This window comes from Amblyomma maculatum, unplaced genomic scaffold, assembly GCF_055883805.1.
Source record: "Amblyomma maculatum isolate TAMU_Amacu unplaced genomic scaffold, ASM5588380v1 scaffold_13, whole genome shotgun sequence".
NCBI lineage: Eukaryota > Metazoa > Arthropoda > Arachnida > Ixodida > Ixodidae > Amblyomma > Amblyomma maculatum.
The window spans coordinates 28,197,901-28,219,057 of record NW_028146738.1 but is presented as its reverse complement, the minus strand read 5'-3'; the positions used below and the strand labels follow the sequence as shown (position 1 = coordinate 28,219,057).

The 21,157-nt window shown below is 42.6% G+C and overlaps 1 long non-coding RNA gene and 1 pseudogene across 1 annotated transcript in view; both read left to right on the top strand.

The window, feature by feature from the left end:
* The window catches only part of LOC146172463 (uncharacterized), a 122,420-nt gene extending 120,933 nt beyond the window's left edge, over positions 1–1,487 (top strand). Inside the window, exon 6 of the long non-coding RNA XR_014702474.1 lies at positions 1,398–1,487. This is a non-coding gene — a long non-coding RNA (uncharacterized LOC146172463). The remainder of the gene's footprint in view (positions 1–1,397) is intronic.
* Positions 1,488–15,638: 14,151 nt separating this feature from the next.
* On the top strand, positions 15,639–16,281 carry LOC146172462 (uncharacterized; annotated as a pseudogene).
* The last annotated feature ends 4,876 nt before the right edge of the window (positions 16,282–21,157 follow it).

Below are 21,157 nucleotides of genomic sequence, written 5' to 3'. Positions count from 1 at the left end.
GGGGGCTGCAATATTCATCAGTGATAGCATTTCACATCTAACTGGGTTGCATGCGTCCAATCGATGCGAGTCGGATAATTTTTGGCGCCCTGTTTATTATCGAATTTCCCGCACAAAATCAGCGCTAATACCTGTCCGGCAAGTGCACCGCCATGAAGAAGTAAAAGCCAACGGTTTGGTATACAGGAGACCAAGGACCTCAGGCTTTAGTGAGACGAGCTTCCACTGTCGCAGCCAGTTTCCAGATCAGCTGATATCTTCCAGCACGATCAGCGGCAAGGCCCGCATACCAATAACAAACAATAACAACATGCGCATGTCTCAGCACAATACATAATTAGTTGCAGTACATTGTCGTATCAAAGAAACTCAGCACTAATTTAACTTACCTGATCGGTATACACGTATGAAGAAGTGAAAGACGAGCATTTTGGGGCAGAGCAGACCGGACATCGGACTGCATTGAAACGAGCTAATTCCACCTACGTTGCTCGTTTCCAAATCGACTCAGCACGCCTTCCAGCGCAATCAGAGCAAAATGCACACATAGTGATTATGAAAAAAAAGTGCACGTAGTAACAATTTAGATGCGCATATATATACACGCTCCAGAAACAATTGTTAGTTGCAGCTAGTATATTGCCATATCGAACAAAATCTGTGCTAATTGGATTTAACTGGTCGATAGGAAGGTCCCCAGACTGCAGCGAAATGAGCCAATTTGCCACCGCTGCAGCCTTGTTTCCAAATCGGTGCAGCACGTCTTCCTGCGCAATCAGCGTACACACAAATTAAAAAAAAAAAGATGCAAGGAGTAACAAGGTCAGCATATACTCCAAAGCAGTATAATATCGTATTGAGCAAAAAAGCTCTTCTGATTAAGACTGAAAGATAATGTACTTACACATGTTTTGGTGAACTTCGGCACGAAGAATCAGTACAGAGAGGCTGCGGTCATCAGCTGCACATGTGGGCTGTTCTTTTGAATGGTAACTGCTGCAGGAGGTTGATACCGATTGAATTTGCGCGAAATAAAAGCATACGATAAAACTAGGCAGTAAGCATCGCGCCCACACGGAGGCTGCACAGGCTGGCCGTCGACTGGTGCGGCGTGCCGTCGCGCCATCTTGCTCCCGCGGGTGATGTTTTCCCGCCATTTGGACATGTGACCTCAACGAGGAGAAAGAAAAAAAAAGCTGCAAAGCAGCTTCTAGTTCACTTCAATAAAAAGGCTGGTGCGCGGTCTTTGAGGCAAGGAGAACATGGTGGAAAGGGATGGATTGTTTCGGCTGTTTTTTATTGGTAACAATTTTCCTCTTTTGCTGGAATCAGTCATTACTTTAAAATTCCTCCATGGCTTACTTGTCATCAGTTTGTGCTTTTTCTTATTTTCGCAGCTCACTAAAGGTGGTGAATGAAGCAAATGGAGCAAGCAAAGGGACCAAGCAAAAGAACTGAGCAGCGGTAAATAAAAAAATTCAAAAGGATTTTAGCTTGTCAGTCCATGTTTTTTTATATGTGCATGAAGTAACTGCTTAAGTTCGATGGGGTTTTCAGAATGCATGTATGTTTCATGTCCAGAACATTCATTTTGGTCATCCAGAAGACTGAGAACAGATGTCAGTAAGACATCGCAAGAAAGTTCAAATATGTTCTGTAGATGTTGACAGGATATTCTCTTGTCATCTTAATGGGTCTTCCCAGGACGTGGATTTCCATTCTGCAACAGAGCACGTGTCCAGAGGATGTCCAGTGGACATCATGTGGGCATTTATGGATATATGGATATCAGATATCTTCATGGCAATATTAGGTGGATGTCCACAGCCTGACACTTTTACTGACGACAATGATGAGGAATAAAGGCTTTCACCTTAATAACCTAGACAACCAGGTGGTATCCTCTGTACATCCACCTAATATTGCCATGAAGATATCCGATATCCATATAATGTCCATAAATTATATGGATATCGGATATCTTCATGGCAATATTAGGTAAATGTCCAGAGGATACCACCTGGTTGTCTGGGTTAAGGTGAAAGCCTCTATTGCCTTACTGCTGTCATCAGCAGAAGTGTCAGGCTTTTGCGGCAGCTCTGATTGGTCGAGACGAGGTGACGTTATGGAGGTCTCGACCAATCACAGGGTGCCACCACAGTATGCACGAATGCGTGCCTTATGGCAATATGCCGATCAATGATGAATTTTTGATGAATGAATTACTAATCACTGACTACAAAATACAAATTACTTATCGCTACATACTGACTAAGGACTAATTGCTAGGTAATGTCTAATTACTAATAACGACTGAATAATAATAATTACTTATTAGCAACAGTTGCATAATAATTATTAATTACTAATCAATATTGTGCACCCAGTAAAATCAACCACACAACAGTAAGCATAAAACTGAGTTCGATCTAGTTGCTGCCAAGCAGAATTCACTGAATAAATGTACTTGCAGAATGTGAAAGAGCAGCTGCTCGCTTTACTCGTAGCAGCATTCATCGCTACATGCGTAACAGTCGCGTAGCAGAATGCAGCACTCAGCCTTTCGCCTTACATCACTTTAGCCGCCAAAGTGTTCTCGAATTTTTCAAGTCGCATTGCATACACAGGCGTGCTCAAAACACTTCAAAGCAGATGACTTTGTACCAGGAGCGGCAAAAAAATGCTCAGAGATGAAGTGGTTCCCACTGTGTTCATGTTTGTGTGCACAAAAAAAATAAAGGCTCCGAAAGCACTCACACCTTTTCCATAAGAAAGACAAAGCCGCAAGAGCAACACAGTTCAACACCACAGGAAGAAGTGCAAAGTGAAGTCTGCATTGCAGATAAGCAGCTGCCAACTGAAATACAGCAATTTGCCTTGCAGAAGGGCAAGCATTGATGTTGACGCAGGCCATAGAAATTCAGTGACTGAAGGTACAGTGTAGCACTCTAAGGAATGAACTGGCACAAACAAAAATGGCAGTTTATAAGTTAGAAGGCAACAATGTTTTGCGGCATCAGCTTGAAGCAGAAAAGTCAAGGACTGCTGCTTTCTGCTTGGACCACATTAAAGAATCAAATGAGGGTTTTATGTTTTATACAGGGCCCTCCGATTACAAACACTTTGTTGCATTGCTAAAATATATCCACCTAGACGACAACACTAACTTGCAGTACAGAAAACCAAAGGACCTGTATAGTCAAGGAACAAAAAGAAAGTTGACCAAGGACGATGAGCTCTTTCTTGTTCTGGTCAGACTGACTTTAACTCTTCGAGCAGGACTGCACAACGTGCAGGATGTGCACAACGTGGATCAGTCTGCTCTATACCAAGCTGAAGAACTTACCTCTATGGGCAGCATGAGAAACTGGATGAAACTATGCCTGCTGTGTTTGTCAAAAAGTATCCAGCAACTAGAGCAATTCTGGATGCGACTGAAGTGTGCAGTGCTTAGCTCGCTAGCACTTCAGTCAAGCACATATTTTACTAGTCTGCAAACATTTTCAAAGGACTTATCAGCATAATGCCAAATGGCCTTCTGTCCTTTGTTTTGGAACTGTTTGCAGGCTCAATTTCCGACAGAGAACTAGTCATTTAGAGCGGCTTTCCAAACCTTCAACTTGACATAGGAGATGCTGTTATGGCTGATAAAGGTTTCAAGATTGGAGATCTTTTAGAGAAAAAAGGTGTGGGCCTGAACATTCCTCAATTTTTGTGTAACAGGAAGTTTTCAGCAGAAGCAGTGAAAGCAATGCAAAAAATTGCATCTCTCAGGATTCATGTTGAGAGAAAATACAGCGAAATAAGTCCCTCCACATTTTCGGCCACCCTGTTCCTCTCACCTTGGCACCATTAGTTAATCAGATGTGGACTGTGGTTGCCATACTGACTAATTTTCAGTCAACCCTTATCTCGAAGCAAGAGTCTACTAGTGAAGCATGCTAAGTCGAGTATGAGTGCATGCTCTTGTCAAGCAGATCTGAACTAGTGCAGAGTGCAATAAATGAAGAGTTAACAAGTAGAATCACTTCTTGCAGTGTTCTTTATTCTGCTATTTTATGTACCATATGTCACTTCTTAACACATACAAGTTCCATGATGTAAGCATTGAATAGTGCAAGAAGCTATCTGTGCAACACAATCACCAGTTAAGCGTGTAATTACAATATAGGACACACAAAAAATTGAACAAAGTTCTGGAACAAAAGCATTACATGTTGGGCAAGCTCATTTTAAGTGACGAACAGTAGCATGGACCAGAAACAGCTAAAGAATATCAGAAACAAGTACTTTATGACATGGCCAATTTATATCACTGAAACGTTTGATGGTTTGCACCATACAGAAGTTTCACATCGATGACAGAGTGCATGGCATTTGGCTTGGGCTGCATCACCTAGCACCAGCCTATTTTGTGGCAGATGTGACAATTCATATTGCACTGCGATGTGTAACTATCATTTTGGCTAACTCTATTGTCAGCATTTTGAACCAGTAATGTGCGGATTCCAGCTCTGTTAAGTCCAGCTGCACAGGTGACAGGTGAAGTTGGTCCAAGCTCAAAGCCATGGGCATTGTAGCTCACATTCGAATGAACTTTGTCAAACATATACATCTCACAAGATTTGTTTATAAGACATGTAGTGGAATTCTTGTAGCGCTGGAGGAAGCCCTGAAATTTAAGGATGAGAGTTCCCTGCATCTATGAGATATCTGGAACTTTGGAGATGCACAGAAAGCTACATTGCATTCTCAGGAGCATAAGCCTGCGTTTTTCCAAAAGGCTATAAATATGCCAGACTGATGCACCTTGCAAACACTGTGAAGCATACTGTTTAGCGATGTAGCTACCCAAATTAAAGAAGCCCAGCAAGAATAACATCTTGTGTAGGGTGAATCATAACGATGGTTGTGACCTGTTTAGGCTGTGACATTTGAATTGAAGGAACAGTCAACTGTCGGTGACAGTATAAAAAATGTATGCAGTTTCATACAGGAATAGTAAGAAGACTAGAAGTCCAAAGATTAAAATATGTACTGCAGTTCAATGAAGCAAAGAAATATTAACTCAGGTAGAACAAACAGTGCAGAACAGTACAAAGTAGATAGCATGAAGATAAAAAGTCAAGGGCAAAAAATTGCAGTGACAAGAATGTAGTAATGAACAGTGCACACTGAATGATTTGATGGTGAGTAGAAAATGTGCACAAAATAGCATATTAAGAGTAGAATAATTTCTATACGAGATCTGTACTTGATGGCAAAAGTACTGCAGCATATCATTAAAAAAATAATCTAGGTGAGGTTTCATTGCTCCCCACTGGGCATATTCAAAGCACACCTTCTCAATGATTGTCCAGTCCTGAGAAAAAACAACAAAGTCCCCCGCTTGCAGGAGCTCAAGGCCATCTGTCCGGTTAACTGGCAGTATTGTACTCATGATACTGTGATAACCTAGGCTCACCATTGTCAAGAAACTGAGCATAAAAGTCAGAAGCCTTCATTGATTCCACATCAGAATCCTTCAACGAGTACAGACATTTAACTTCAAGGACTCCAAAAGTTCCCTCCTCTGGGTCAAACACCAACCTGCTGGGTGATGCCCCCAACCACGGACATGAAGAAGCAACAATGTCATAGTGTTTTACTGTCACATCATGCCCCTGCTTTCTTAGCACTTCCACATAGCACTCGACAGCAATAGCCTCATTTTTTCTATCTTATCGAATGGCTCACGTGCTGGAAAGGTCTTTGGGATTGAGCAAGCTGCGCAGATCTTTCTGCGCCCATTCCTTTCTCATCATCACCTTGCCAGAGGCTGAAGCAGTCAGCCTGTGTCAGTGAGCGTCAATCCAAGGTTGGCTCTATGCTTGTTGCTGCATGTTCTTCTCAAGCTCAGGAGTGCCTTCAGCCGGCATGGATATTTTCTACAAATATGTAAGAAGATTTAAAGATATACTGTAAGGTACGAAACAAAAGTGCTGTTTGGATTCAATCACAGCATGATGTTATCTATAAGCAGCCAGATAATTCCAGGCTGCAACAATTTGGACAATGACAGCTATGCTCATTGATTAGTATCTGCGAAGAAAAATAAGCACTTTTTCCCTTTCTTGAATGCCCATTATTCAAGATGATAGCTGTACAGCAAATGGCTTGATATATAAACCAAGACAGAGAATATACAGGCACACACATTGGTTACTGCTGTAAAAGTTCGAGTACCCCTTTGCTTAGCAAGTACCTAGTTCCCATCAGCTGCAATAATTAATGTATGGGAAACTAGCATTAAAGTAAAGAACTAAGTGCTGAGAAAATAATGCTGTTTAAGCTATGGGATCATGGAGACAAAGGCCTTGTCAGGCAATAGGGGTAATTTAGGCAGCATCTTAGATAGTTTATAGAGTATTAACATTCTAAAACGACTCTAGAATGAGGTACGCATAGTGGAAAGCTCCAGATGTTTCGACCAACAGGAGTTCTTTAATGTGCATTGACAGTACACAGTATACAGGCGCCTTACTTTTCACGGCCATAGACAAATGGCTGCCACAACTGGGATGTTGTGTAGCATGCGCCCACATGAAACAACTGATGGTGTACAACTGCTCTGCACCTTGTAGTGTGCAGAGCTCCTTAACTTTTTGTAGCAGTAATTAAAGATGTAGCAAACAAATGATCAACTGGTAGCACAACTCGTTTTGTGATCCAGCCTCATAACTACTGACACCTTTGACATGCAATCCTACACTGTCTATATACCACTGCATACAAACCTATCACAGCTGGAAATGGTGTTTTAGGCATTTATGTGTCATCCTTCAGCAGCGCCATTGTTTTCTCCTTGATATCTATATTCTCATATTCCAGCATACAATAGTTTTTTTTTCATATATCTGGTGAGGGTACAAACGAGGGCACATGAAAGCTACTGGAAAAAGCTTTGTGACAATGTCTTCTTCAATGACTTAAGTCACAATGCAATCAAAATTTTCAATAAACACCCTTTCAGTTTGCAAAATAGCAGAACTATTTAGTTATATTGCTGAGATACTTACATCAAATATAGCCTTTTCTGCACTCGAGCATCGTCCTCAGACATGCTCATCAGCATCGACAAAAAGCTTGATGCTCAAAAAAGTGCATATCTGATCTCTGCCAGGCAGCAGGTTGCCCAGCAAAGCTGCACACCCAGACAGCTGGCAAGACTGGTGGTTAGTCGCAGGTGAGCCGGGTGGTGCCAAGCCAGACTTTGTTGGCACTAAAGGTAGCATATTGCTGAGAACGGAAGGAAACGAAGTTCTTCCCAGGGCTCCCCAGGATTTCTCCATGCTCTTGCACTGAGCCGACAACTTTGCAACTGTCATCACTTTGTCATTTAGACGTCGAAACTTTCAGTCACTTGGGCATAGTGCATCCACCATCATGTACCTGTTGGCAGTCAATAGTCTGTACACTTGCTAGTTTGAGTCCTGTTCGCCCAGGCCATCTCCAATGCTGGGGTAGCTCAGTGCAGGATAGCTCAGGAGGTGCCTCTTTGTAGCCACCTTTTTCAAGGAAGGTGAGCAGCTGCAGAAGACCTAGCACATGGCTGCAGACTCTGTTTCCTGCTAGACACTCATTAGTGCTGGCAGTTGTTTCATCTGTAGCTCTCTTTAGTATTACTGTCACAGGGTAGGGTTTCTAAAGTGTTCTGGCTTCTGTAGCAGATGCCACAGGCAAGGACAACATAAGGGCTGCAGTAGAAAGTGGACGACGAAAGCAATTTACAGATCAAGCATTACATTAACCATGCATTGTGCTGTTATCAAATACAGTACAGTTCTCTTGTAATATTATCGCACATGCTCAGCTGGATATCAACCAACCACCAAAACAGAGCAAGGGTTCTCTCAAATATTGCATGCCATCTTTGCAACTCCGTAAAAAAAACTTGTAGAATGACGAAAACAACAACAAAAAAAAAAGCAGAGGACTGTTGTTTTACCTTCACAGGTGGATTTAGCGATTGCACAGAGTATGTGATGCCGTCAACAACACAATACAGATTGTGGAGCATCAGATATTAAAAGCATACTGTTCGACTGTCTATTTATCGACCCCGCATTCCTTCAGTCCGCCGCAGGCGATTAAGCAGAAAAATGGAGGACGCGGCATCATTCGGAAAATGTTAAAGCGTGTATGACGTATCAGCGTACCCAAATGATAAGATAACGAGTTGGCGTGCCCTGAAAAGCCAAGTATCATCCTTGAAGTTTCAATCTTTATTACGGAACAGTTCAAAGGTATCTGAAGCTAACCAGGTCTTTGCGAGTTTCACACAGCCTTGCTCTATGGAACGGTTTTGTTTTACAAAATACTTTGAGCGAACGGCGGGACAGCTGGGAAAGCAAGTCCTGCAACTTTTCTCAATGGTCCAGTAGGATAAAGTGCTGTTTGTGAGAGCAAGCCTTGCGTACCTATTAAGTTCTAAAGTTGACTTTCATACCGCTGTCAGCGGGGAGCTTCACAGCAGCACACTCTGAAACTGAAGACGAGCACGTGTCTGCTCTGAATGGCAAACAATCTATAAGCGAAGGTAATGATTCTCAAGTGCTTATCTCAGCTCTGGCGTGCACATTGACACAGAAGGCTCGGTGTATGCCTCAATGGCGAAGCTGCCTTCCGCTGCTTGCCGGACGCATCACTGAGGAGGGTGGCTGCTCCTGACCCTGATAGGGCTGGGTTGGCGCCTGTCCCAACCCAGCCCTATCAGGGCCAGGAGCACCCACCCTCCTCAGTGATGCGTAGGTCACCGCCGGTTACGGCGCGGGCTAGCCTGACATGGAATTTTTATTTGTTGTAGGCCGTTATTGCACCCGCCACTGCTTCAGTGGTGGACGACGGCTGTTGCTGCTGTTGTTCTCTAAATTGGTGGCACATACCCACACAGGGGCTGTTGCGGCGCGCGTCTTTCTCTTCCTCTTCTTTTTCTTCTCTATTTTCTCTTCTGTCCGCACGAGGCAGCTGAGGTGGCTCAGCTACAGAGCCAGTAGCAGGCCCATGCATTTTCTTTTCCTTCTTCCTACAGCCACAACAACAACAACAACAACGCATCACTGTGCGAGCAAAATGCTGCCAGGAATGCATTGGTTAGCTGCGGAAGCACACTGAGGTGTGGTGACCATCTCAGAATTGATGGTGAGGGCGTATGCTGCATGGTGGAAAGCTAAAAGTACTTCCTAGGCGGCCCATGCTGAACCTTCCACACACAGCATCTAGCAGCAAAAATTCGATCACGCCCCTGACGACATCACGGTCGCTACCAGTGTTGCCAGAACACTTAGCATTTTAATATCCCGTGACATCATTATTTTAGTTTCTTGTTCGTTCTTTCGAGCGCTTCGGTCCCTTTGAAAAAAATGTTTAAATAAGAAATTATTAGTGCACAACACAAAGCATTCGCTTTCTAACTTCCAGTTTTGAACTACCAGGCTGCTTCCGGTGGCGTCCAACACCTGCATGCGCTTGTGTGGTCGTTCTTCAACCAAAAAAACTCGTGTTTTTTTAGGTCTGGCAGATTTTAATAATATACAGGAACAGTAGTTCAATAAACATTTACTCAGATGCTGAGACGCCGGCGTTCAAGCAGTGAGTACCAGTAGGGAAGCGACGGGGTCCTCATTACTTGTTGCATGGAATCTCGGGGTTCATCGACGCGTCCTTTTTTTGCGGACACGGTAAGCTGCTGCACGTCCTGGTTTGTCTTACTTACAGACGCGTTATTTTTCCGAGCAACTGGTAAGATGAGGGAAGAGGCCTGCGTGTTTCTGGAGATCTTGAAGACCATGCTAAAACGAGGCAGGCTACGCCACTTTGTCCGGTTTTACCGATCGCTTTGTGTGTTAGGCTTATGATTTCACCGCAATCTTTTGTTCTTGAGAAAGCACAGGCATAATAGCATTTTGTGTATGAAATAATGTTTAGCTTATTTATTCTACATATACACATGATGAGCTGGAGTCCAAACGAAGCATTGGTGTGGTGGCGATGGCATCACTGCGCGACTGCAACTTGGTATGTGCTCAACAACATAACCCACGAGACAATGGCGTCTTTCGTTAGTCCTAAATTAGTTCTCGCTGTGAAATTGTTTCAGAAAACATGGGTTCTGTTGGCTAATTAACGCGTGCGGCGGCGCGGAACCGTATGGGACAGTTTATTGACCGTGTGGGACTGTTTATTGAAATATATGTCAGTGCTGATTTTTTTAGCATGTGCATAAAAACTTTGCCATCAGGATGCGCTAGACAACGTAACCCATGAGACAATGGCGTCTTTCATTAGTCCTAAATTAGTTCTCGCTGTGAAATTGAAAGCTCCAGTTCCAGCAAACAAGGGCTCTGTTGGCTAATTAACACGTGCTGCGGCGCGGAACTGTATGGGACTGTTTATTGAAGTATATGTCCGCGCTGATTTTTTGAGCATGTGTGTAAAAAACTTTGCCATCAGGATGCGTTATTGTTACAAGCAGGGCACAGAACCTTTGTGTATATCCGGTTAAATGGTCTCGGCGTGTGCCAATGTTAACATATTGAGAAATTCGTCAGTTCAGCACCTTTGTCATCTTGCAAAGCCAATGCCAAACATACGCATTCTGCTTTTCTTTTCAAAGAAGTAGTGAGGCGGGTTTTGCTGGATGGGCTGCCATGATGGGCAATTTGGACCGATTTCACAAGGAATTGCGATACGCCACCGCTGCTGTAATGCATTCTGGTAGTTGTGGTACTTCCGGTTGGATTTTGGCGTTGGATATGCGTGCGGCAAGCGCAGAGCTGCCCGCCGGATGAAGTAAATAATCAGTGTTTACTGACCTTTCACGTTGGTTGGGTGCACAATTGTTGTGTGCCGGTTGCTACAACAACAGGAAGCAAAAAGGCCTCGGGTTTTACATTTTTCCCAGGAAGCTCCGAGAGCAATGGATCGCAAATATCAACAGAGCCTGACAGACTTGGAGGTAAGTAGAAGCGGAGCGTTTTGCCTTTTGCGCGGTACATTACGTGGGAATATCTGCATGTTTGCAAGATATATGTATGTATATATATATATATATATATATATATATATATATATATATATATATATATATATATATATATATATATATATATATATATATATATATATATTGTAATCCGTCCATCACAAAGCCCCTGGTCTTCACCAGTGGTGCTAGTGAAAAAGAAAGATGGCTCGTTTCGCTTTTGTATCGACTACCGGCGCCTCAACAAGATTACCCACAAGGACAATTACCCCCTTCCGCGTATAGACGACGCTCTTGATTGCCTCCAAGGTGCCGAGTACTTTTCATCTCTTGATTTACGTTCAGGTTACTGGCAAGTACCAATGGCCGCCTGTGACAGAGAGAAGACCGCATTTGTGACGCCGGATGGCCTCTATGAATTTAATGTGATGCCCTTCGGTCTGTGCAATGCGCCCGCCACATTCGAAAGGATGATGGATAACATCTTGCGGAAGTTCAAGTGGCACATCTGCCTCTGCTACTTGGACGACATTGTTGTCTTTTCCACCGACTTCGCTACGCACCTAGAGCGCTTGCGGCAAGTTTTGGTTTGCCTTACTGACGCCGGCCTGCAACTGAATCTCAAGAAGTGCCACTTCGGTGCCAGGGAGTTGACTATTTTGGGGCACATCGTCTCTAAGGAAGGTGTTCGCCCTGATCCGGCCAAGCTGCGCGCAGTGGCGGAGTTTCCTAAGCCGGTTTCGCTCAAGCAACTTCGAAGCTTCATAGGTCTATGCTCCTATTTTCGGCGCTTCGTGCAGAATTTTGCTTCAATAATTGCACCCCTGACGAAACTGCTCGGAGGAAACAATGACTTAACTGCGTGGTCGGTCGAGTGCGACGAAGCGTTCAACGCATTGCGCCGTCTTTTGACTTCGCCACCAATCCTTCGCCACTACGACCCGACAGCACCCACCGAGGTCCATACTGATGCGAGTGGCGTTGGCCTCGGAGCTGTCTTGGCACAACGGTAATGATATATATATATATATATATATATTGTCAATATGGAGGCTCTATACGCAATGTGGTCCGCACGTAACAGACTAACTGCACAGCACAGAGACACCGCCGGCACCCTTATCACTTCTTGTCACTGGCTGGCGTATATATATATATATATATATATATATATATATATATATATATATATATATATACACGACTTTTTAGTATTCACAGACCGTGAAGGATTCAATCAACGAATGAGGGACATTATTGATGATTTTATAGAGATAGATCCGGGCTGGAATTTACTGTTGAAGAACCAGTTGACGATCGGTAGCAGAATTTGGATTTATTGATTCAGTTCGGTGAGGATCATGTTTGTTGAGAATACAACCCGAGATCAGTGAAGCCCTTGCTAAGCTCCAATTTGGGCATTCCAAATTAGTGAAGAATGGGATGATCAACACATGCTTGTTAAATGTGTTGAAGAAATCTTGCTACCACGGCATGGGCAAGCGTTTTGAAAGACAAATGACAAGAATTCCAAAGGCCGGTTATTGGGAGTCGGTTATTAATGGAGGCCAGTTGCCGGGTACTGAAGAGCCTTAAAGGATCGCACAGAGAGAAATCTCTGCCCAGCATCGGTGAGAAGAAGAGGAAGGTTGTGGTGGTACCATATGTGCACAGAATTTCACATGGCCTCAAAAATGTAAGAAGCATAGCATCGACGTCGCATTGACCACCCTACTCAAGATGAAGAGGATTTGCCTGGCTATTCAAAGGGAAAGAGAATCGAAGAAGCAAGAATGTGGTGTGAAACATAGAGACCCATTTGTTAGAAGCAAGACTGGTGTTGTGTACAGGCTTCCACTCTCTTGTGGAGCCTGTTATATAGGACGAACAGGACGCTGTATTAACAAGACTACTGGAACACCGGAACAACTTGCAATGTAGCAAGGACAAAACATTTCTGGTCTCACATTGCCATTCATATGAAACAATGAAGAAGGAGAAGAAGTGTATGCCTATGCTTGACCAGGTTAGGATTTTGTATCACCACAAAGAAAAGATAACGAGAGACATAGTTTAATCATATTTTATTTCAATGGACAAGTGTGTCAGCAAGACTTCTCTTGCTCTTTCAAGCAAAGAGATGTCTATTTTGAGTGATTTTTTGTGCAGCGGGTGAACCCAAGGGTTGTTTCACATGATTGTTTCATTTTTGTCATATTTGTTTTTATCTGGGCCTTGGAGTAAAGACTTAGGCATAGTTGTGAGTCAGCGCTTGTACTGTGGCTTCCTTTTATCTTGTGCTTTCTCTTCTTGTTCACGCTTTTTAAATTAATAATGAATATGTACCAACTCGCCCAACAAAGTATCTTGGTAAGGCTATATGATCATCCTGTTTACAGGTTTTCCCGGTTCATTTAACATCAGGCCACAGGGTCTGTGGTGCCTACTTTGAAGGAGGCAAAAAGACCTACATGATTCGAGTTCCCACTGTCTTTCCCCTAAAGACGCGACAGGTGATGGAGAGACGTCTGCTAATACAAAAGGTATAGCAACTAACTCTAGCCAAGAAACTTGGCACCCACATTTATATATTGTACGGATTTCTGTCTGCTGCAGGTTAATGCATCTAAATGCTTAGTATTGAGTTGCAAAGTAGTCATAGCATGAATCCCTTATGTAGCATGCACTGCTGCAGATTCCATGTGCTGATTGTGAACAAACTCCTTCAAGAAAAATACTTGGCTCTTATTTTGTGAATGGGACCATCAGGTAGTCTTGCCTTAGATGTGTGATATGTAGTACATAGGTTTTTGGCTTATTCTTACACCTTTCTGGCATTTAATAGTGCTATTTGACTTTTAACGAGCCTACTTTGGCTTCTAAAACCACACTATTTTGTAAATAAATGATATTTCTCTCATTGCTTCAACTAGCCCACTCAAAACAACTCTGCATTGCAAGTAATGCCTACCAGTAGAGATAAAGCAGACCACACCATCATCGATGGTACAAATTCAAATGGGGCAACCGTAGGTCACAACTACAGCTTCACGAAAGAAAGTGAGCAAAGTGTCCTTGACAAACTTGCTGCACAAAAAGAGATAATTTGAATACTTCAAGATAAACTGGACAGCACAAATGCAGAAGTAGAGACAGTTAAGAAACAGCTAGCAAAACTGCAGCAAAAACAAGCCAAAATGAAAAAATTGTGCAGTCGGTTGCAGCAGACAAACAGGGTACTAAAGCTTGAATTATCAAGTGCTGCACAATGAAGTCAAAGACATGAAAGCTAAAGCCAAAAAAATGAATTTGCATATGAGATGTTAAGACCTGAAAAAGCTGAAATACTACACGACCTTCACGTCACATGAATGGCTCAATGCATTTTGGTTTTTCCTAGATCCGAAAGCCAAGTGACTATGTTTCTGTAATATGCCAAAGGCAGAAGGCGAAAACAGGAAGTTTGTTTTGCCTTTAAAAACCCAGTTGATCCTTGTGTTGATGCGTTTGCAAATGGGCCTTGAGGAACTGACCTAGCCGACAGGTAAGCAGTGCACACCACATTTCCATGCTTCCGAGTATAACCAAAGGAGCATTATGCACAAACAGTGGCGTAGAGCTGAATCTGTGAAATGATTTCAAAACAAATTTTATGCTCTTCATGGCACAAAAAGGTTCGTGCTTTGCCTATCAGCAGCTCAGATAAGTACTGTGTTGAGGTAAAAGTATTGTGCAGTAACAAAAACAGCTGAATGTTCCTGCTTAAAAACAATACTTACCCTATTGAATTAGTGAGAAAGAAAGGAAATATGGTTAATTGATTGTGATTTTGGTTAGCAGGCAATCAACAAGCGGCTATGACTCAGAAGCATTAAGATTTGGTTAAGTTGGTCTTGTGTTAATACTATTGCTGTTAAAATGCTGTTTACTCTATTGAAATAAGCAGGTTGTATCACCTACACACAAAGTTGCAAAGTAGTCATAGCATGAATTTCTTAAGTAGCAGGTACTGCTGCAGATTCCATGTGCTAACTTACTATTAACCATGTTTTATTCTCATGCACAGGTCTCGAAACACTAAGAAAAAAATATTTTACCTCATTTTAAAAACAACAAAATCCTTTTCTCCCAAGACTGATATTAGGCAAAGACAGACTTGTAGATTTATCTTGTGCTTTCAGTTTTCTAAGGGAAGCAAATGTCTTACACAAACTGTAGAATAAATCAAGTGTGCATCAGTAAACAAATCTCATGCTTTCCACATCGCCATAAAAATCAATGCAACCCATTTCCTAAAATGAGACTTTCTAAGCAAACTCTAGTTTAAACACACCTGTTTTCTCCTTTTTCACAAAACGATTTAACCTTGCTCTTGGTGCATGATAGCCTTAGTTGCTTATGTACCAAAAAATCCCAATACAACACACAAAGTTGTGATGTTGCATGCTTTACTAGTGAATGAATGCAAATGACCAAGTACAGTTCTATTGATCACATGTGCTGTATTGCAAGAAAATGTCTTGGTGCAATCCATACTGAAAATTGTGCTCATAAAAATAAATTCTTTATTAGGTTTTGCATGTCACAGATGATGGTGTTATGGATATAAATCACCTCGCTGGATTCCTTGAACAACAGGCTGTGTCAGGTAAGAGAAAAATACACAATATTTCTAGCAGATGGTCAAATGATGCTTTAATCAAAAGGCTGCAATCATCCAATTTCAAAATTAGATGCAGGTGCAAACACTGATGCCACCTGCCATCTGTGATAAGTACCAACCTGAAATGTTCTCTGAAAAAAGATACAACACAGTCAATGGCATCATGGATTGTACGCAGCCAATGGCTTGATAGTATGCAGCCCCAATGGCTTTGCCAAGTTTATTTCTGATCTTGCACCTGGAAGGCTCTCCGATAAGGCCTTAACACTGTCATGTGGCACTCTTGAGAAGTTCTTACCTGGGCGCAGTGTAATGGCAGACAGAGGATTCACCATAGTTGAGGAACGCAAGCAGCTTTCTCTACACTTGAACATCCCCCATTTATGAATGAGTGCTCACAACTGTCAGAAGATGACGAAACAGAGACAAGACGCATGCAAGCCTTTGAATACATGTTGAAAGAGTAATAGGAAGGCTGAAGAACTTCCGAATCCTCTCGTAAGCATTTGCCAACAGTATGATTGACCAGCTCAACAAGGTCTGGCACGTGTGTGCACTTTAAACAAACTTTGTTGATGAGCCCTTGCTCAAGTAATTTACATGAACCAAGCACTAATATTGCAAGGAAAAGTTAAATGCTCCTGCAAGTGTGTGCTGAGCCGTCAAGAAAAATGGTGTTGCAGTGTGTTGCCGACATGTATTTTCTGCTTTTTTTGTCCACTTTCGTTGTATTCAAAAGAATGATTTTGATTCCAACACTCTCACAGCCCACTGCACACTTGCTTGAAGTTGTTCTTAGCTATGAAGGTATTTTATAGCTATTATATGTTCACTATTATAAAAATGAACAAAAAGCTGTATGCAATAAATGATAGCATTACAGAAATAACCATGTCACAGTCACAGAAAACAATACCCACCACGAAGGGGCATCTTCACATGATGAAAGTTAGGTGTGCTCCCACTTCCGCTCTCCCTCTCCTATCTAGCTCACAAATGCTTAACAAACGTATTGGAATATGCTTCTCCTCTCGAACTGTTTTCATTGCCAGTTTTTCTATCTCCATAAATCTCCCTTCTCCAAGTCGAGTCTGTTATATGCCCATGTTTCCAGTCACAGCTTTCCTTGACGGCGTGCTGAAATTAACTCAGTAAAATATCTGCCACTGGGGGTTCCAATCTGAATAATGCCAAGTTTCTTAAATTTACAAGTGCTTACTCTTGCATATATTAACAAATTTTCCAGCAGGCATTAGACCAGGGTTTGCTACCTGCCACATGGAAGGTAGCAGGTAGCAAAAAAAGATAAATGATCTTTTGTGACAGATTTATAACGTTTACTCAACGATACGATAGCAACATTGTTGACGTTGGTTTGCTGACATTGTTTTTTTTCTGTTTTTATGCATAAAGCATTCATATGTGTGTTCTCTGCAATAAAATTTCAGGTGATAGTTCGTGCTCCAGTGCCTCGTATCATTTTCAACATCTGTTTTTAAAAATTTCAACGATGCTTGAAAAGGTCGAAAAGTTGATTCTGCTGCACAAATGAAGAAACAATAATCAAATTTCGCTCACCTGCATTCCCTGTGAACTTCATGAGCCAATTACTTGGAATGAAACTCTTCTCCCAATTTCAGCACATTTTTTGAAACTCATACTGATGAGAAACCCAAGTTGCATCTTTTGCTAACAAGTTGCATGCCATTCTTGATTGTAACTCACTAGCTAACGGCGTATTATAGATTTTTTCAAAGCACTTAATAAAGTCTGCCATACCTTACTACTATAAAAATTACAGAAGCTTAACCTGGACTGAAATATTCTAACCTGGCTTGACGCTTTTCTTACAAGCCATCAGTTCGTTCGATTAGCGACCTCACCTCGAATCCAAGTATGATTGATTATAGTGTTCCTCAAGGTTCTGTACTTGGTCTGTTTCTTTTCCTTATTTATATTACCGATTTACCTTCCCAAATTTCTTCTAAAATTTGCCTATTTGCCGATGACTACATAATTTTCAGAGAAAAATGTTATGGGGTGACATACTAACTTTAATCTGACCTTGATTCCATCTCAGCATAATGCTAATCATGGCTAATGGACCTTAATGCTAACAAGTTAAATTTATGCATGTAGAGTGAATAAATTATCCTCTGATCACATTAATGGCATGCTTCTAGATTCAGTGCTGTTGTGTAAATACCTTGGTGTTCACATCTTTAACAACCTTACCTAGGCTGTTCATGTTACGCATGTTAATGGCAGTAAAACACTTGGATATCTTTGTCCTGACCTTTCTGAAGTGCCTTCTCCCATGAAACTTTTACTCTACAAATCACTCACTAAGTTACCTAAACTTACATATGCAGCATCAGTATGGGATCCTTACCAGCAGAACTTAGCACAGTTATGAAAATGGCTCAAAATAATTCTGTGTGGTTCATCCTTCTCCAATATCCAGCATGAAAGATGGCTTCGATCTGCCATCCCTTGTATCTCGTTGTAGGAAACTTTGTCTTCATGTCTTTCATAATAGTTTTCATCATTATCACCCACGAGAATTTATTTCACTGCTACAGTACATGTCACCACAGATGAATCACTCGCAAGGTTGATGTACGTACCTTTCTGCAGAACGAAAACCTGCCTTCATTCGTTTTTATCCCGTACATAGGACAAGTGGAATCACCTTCCCAGGTACTGGCAGTAATCGATGACAACCGTTTATTTATTCCATGAATCCATGAATGCAATAGGTAAAGTTGTATAACCAGCAACATCTCTTAACTTTAGGCTCATGTTATGTGTGTTGTATTACTATGGTAAATGGCTCCCCTCTGTATTACTATATGGCCCTGAAGTATTTAAATAAATAAATGACCACAGCACATGCAGCTGAATTCACAGTCTAACTGGGATAGCTTTAGAGTAGTAGTCCTGTGTTTTCAATGCATGTATTAGACACATTTTCAGAATGAAACGAAACTACATACAGTAGCACACTTAATTTTTCCAATTCTTTCATGAACCTCACAATAGTGATTCTGCTTGTGCATATATTACCAATGAATTACAAAGAGAATAGACATTCATGTCATATATTATGCACCTTAGAGAAGAATCATAGCTGCTTGCAATTGTTTGCATATCACAGATCTGTTCTGAAAATACTGTTCCCAGAAAAGCCAGAACTTCATGTATCAAGCTGTTTGCATAGTCATAGAACATTTCCTTGAGCAACACTTGAACAAGCAACAAAATTTATTGTGCCTTATGCACCGAGTCATCACAGATCTGCATTGAAACATACAACTGAAGGTATGAAAATGACGAACATTAAAAAAATTGTAAGCACTATTATCACAAAAGGCATAGGAGAATACTTTCATAGAGTCAAATGTTGACTAACATTTGTTTCACAATGATCAGGAGCTGAAAATGTGCTCCGACAAGACCGCAAAACAAGACTGCAATTTAGGTAACCTCCAAAAGTCCGGCATGTCACCCTGCGCCGTAACAGGGTGACATGCCGCCACGTTGCTTCGAACGAGCACCGCCGTTCCGTTCTCCCTAGGGCCCGCGTAAGGGACGTACCCCTTAAGTCTGTTTCCCGTTTGTCTCCTGTAGAGCAATTACATCGGGCTTGTCTTGCCCGTCAATGTGTAACATTAGTTCCGCTTCTTTGTTGCGAATTCCATGGCAGTTCCACCGGTAAATTACCGTGGTGTCCCCCCGGTTTTCTTGTGCTTCTTACTTGGCTTCTGCATCATCCTTTCCGGGCAACTCTAATCGATTGCGCCTTTTCGCGATCGCGTTTTTTATTTTTTGGCTCGCCCCTTTTCAGGGACGCGAAGCTGTTCCTCACCGATGTTGAGAATACTTTTAGCGCTTGACTTTTGGGCTTCACAGATGGCGTGTGAGGCTGACTCTCGACCGCTTTAAGTCGGTCGTCTATTTTGCTTAGTCTTTCGTTAATTTGGGAAATTGCGGCCAAAATGGCCATCAGCTCTCCTCGCGACATCTGTGTCGTTACCATGGTCGCGGTCTCTGCGTTCGCCGCTTCCTCTCCGCTCACGGGGCTCTCTTCGGCATCCATCGCCTCTAGATTATTTGCTGCACGTTGCGTGCCTTCAGCGTCTCCCGCTGTCCGTGTCCGCCCTTGGCGGGGCGAGCGGGGGGGCCCTCCGCGGCATCCTGCACAAGCCTGCGGCGTTGCTTGCCGCCGTGTTGTCTTGGGGTCCTGAATTTGCCAAGCTGCCGTTACTAGCTAGCGTTTCGATCTTATTCATAAGCGCCTGTATTTCGACGTTCTGCTCCTCGATCTGAGCGTTTTGGCGCTCTATGATCTTTTTAAGCTCTATACTTATGCACATTCGCTTGGAGTTTCAAGACGTCTCAATTTTTAAATGCGGTAACGCGTTCGTATTGGTCTAGATAGTCCTTTGGACATTGTCCCGGGTTGTCATTGAAAATGGGGGCTGTCTGGGCTGCTGAATATCAACCGTTACTGCAGGCTTGGCCATTGCTGGTGTTCAGGACTTCTTCCGGGGTTGGACGGGGTCCGACAGCAGACCGAATTCGGGTTGGAGCCCTTGAAGTTGGCGTCTGGTTCAGTGGCCTGTAGGCTGGTCTCCCAGGACGGCAGGAACAGGGCTTTGGTCGCTTGAATGAGTAGATCGGAACACAAAGGGCAGCACCTCCACCAGATATCAAATAGTGGTGACAAGATCGTAGGCACCAAAAGAGAAGACAGGCGTAATAGCACTGGAATCAACCCTTTATTGGGTTGACTTGCGCCCGCAAAAGCGGGACACACTTTGTCCATGACAGCATGAGCCATTAAAGGCTTTCGCCTTAAAATTGCAAGCTACATGCGGTAATCATTGGTAGAGTTGAGACGAGTTCGCTTTCATAAATTGGTCTTTTTCTGCGTTTATTTAAGAACGCAGGACTCGCGATAAATGATGCGGAGATAATCCCTCACTTCGCACACAGTTCCAGATTTTGGTTGACCAGGTATATTTTTAACGCGTTTTGAAGCTGTTGAATCTCATCCGCATTTTGCGTTAGTTGAAACTTCTGTGCTCTAATCGTCCTGCGTGAAAAACTTTAGTGGGCGAAGTGGTAGATCTCAGCGGCTGTAATTATGCGAAGCTTACAGCGTAAAAACTGTCACATACCTGTTAATTAGCCCCGTTCCTAATGGTTGACATACTCGTTGCACAGGGGGCGGCTCAATGGAAACAGGGAATCTTGACAGTTAACACTTTCTGCAGTATAATCGGTGTAGCGTTTGGCCAGGATTGCGATGCCCCGTCAGATGAATATTGTTTGGTGCACCACATGCGGCATTGAATTGGAGAAATATGTCTCCTCGAGCTTGAATTGCGTAGCCCATTGTTAAGAGACATATCTTCTGTGCCAAGCAGACTGTTGGGAAATAATTATTCTAAGGTATAAACCATACA